This window comes from Cynocephalus volans, chromosome 8 (assembly GCF_027409185.1).
Source record: "Cynocephalus volans isolate mCynVol1 chromosome 8, mCynVol1.pri, whole genome shotgun sequence".
Lineage (NCBI taxonomy): Eukaryota > Metazoa > Chordata > Mammalia > Dermoptera > Cynocephalidae > Cynocephalus > Cynocephalus volans.
Window position 1 is genome coordinate 107,995,669 of NC_084467.1, and position 1,328 is coordinate 107,996,996.

Sequence of the window (1,328 nt, forward strand, 5' to 3'; positions counted from 1 at the left end):
CGATGGATAGAGCAACCACTAAATCCAGGCACATCCTGGGGACAGGATCCTGCTTTGGCCTGATTTACGCGTAAATGTCACCGCACTCGGCGAAGCCTGTAAAGGGCAGAAGATCGCATCGCGGCCGAACTGGGCTTTCCCGCCTCCTGTTTCAGGAGCCGCCGAGCGCACGGCCGGTGCTTCCTGAGAATCGGGTCGGGGAGGCAGGGGCGGCCGCTGACGGGTACCAGGCATGAGGCGACCCGCACTCCGGAAAGAAGACAGAGGACGTCTCGTTCCCTGGTTGTCAACGTGCAGCTGACCGACCGCAGGCACGAGTGAAAACGGAAAAGTGGCGTCCCTGGGTGGGCTCGAACCACCAACCTTTCGGTTAACAGCCGAACGCGCTAACCGGTTGCGCCACAGAGACGCCTCTCGCGCCGCCTTCTGGCTCCACCCGGTGAGCGCTCGACTCCCTCCGCCTCGCGCGCGCGCGCTCGCTCTTCTGTGCCCCAGGATCGGCCTTGCAGGACGGCCGTGCAAGCGCCAGAGCCTCGGAGAACCCGAGACTGCAGAGCGGTGGACCGCGGCGTCGGTCACGCTGGCTGATCCCGAGGCGAGAAGCGCAGCCCAGTGGCCCTCGGCCCGCCTTGCCCGTCGCCTGCTTCACAAGCCAGCGCCCCTGAAGACGCCCGGGTCCGCGACCCCTGCCGGAGCCGCGTGGGGCCCAAGGGGAGCCGGACGCCCGGTGGGCTCCCGTCACGGCTCCTGCCGTCCTTTGCGCCGCCTGCACCCAGGGAATGAGCCTGTGCCCACCCTCGTGAGCCGCCTTCGGGGCCGCTGTGAAGCTTCCGCTGCCATCTTCGGATTCCTGTGTCCAGCACAGGGCTTGGACGAGGACAGGGTCGTGGTGACCGTCGCTCTCGGGTCCCCTCGACGAGAGCAGGGTTTGGCATCCACCAGGGCGCTCAGTCAGGACTTGGTGAGTGAACCCACCGTCTTTAGACTTTAGTCCCTTGAAAAACGCTGAGCGTGGAAATCACGAAAGGTTGTTCAAAGGGGAAGTTGCTGTTCAGAAGCCTCTACTCCGGTTGATTTCTCAGCACCCCGTGGCGCTGGCAACGAGCAAGAATCCGCGGAGCCGCGCACTCGGGCGACGAGACTTCCCAGGAGGCCCGTGCAGCCCTAAGCGCCAGATCCTTGGGAGATGAGAATTGTTTTTATTGTAGCAGAAGAAGGAGAAACAGAGAGAAGGTGAAGGAGAGAAAAGCGTGGGGACCTGTAGCTCTCTAAAGGTACAGTACTGCTTTTTGTCTTTTGTTTTTTAATGCGACATGATGATTTGAGCT

General features: G+C 62.3%; 1 non-coding gene across 1 annotated transcript; it reads right to left on the reverse strand.

Moving 5' to 3' along the window:
* Positions 1-335: 335 nt before the first annotated feature.
* Positions 336-409, reverse strand: TRNAN-GUU (transfer RNA asparagine (anticodon GUU)). Its single transcript has one exon. It is a non-coding gene; the product is annotated as a tRNA-Asn (tRNA).
* Between the last annotated feature and the right edge of the window lie 919 nt (positions 410-1,328).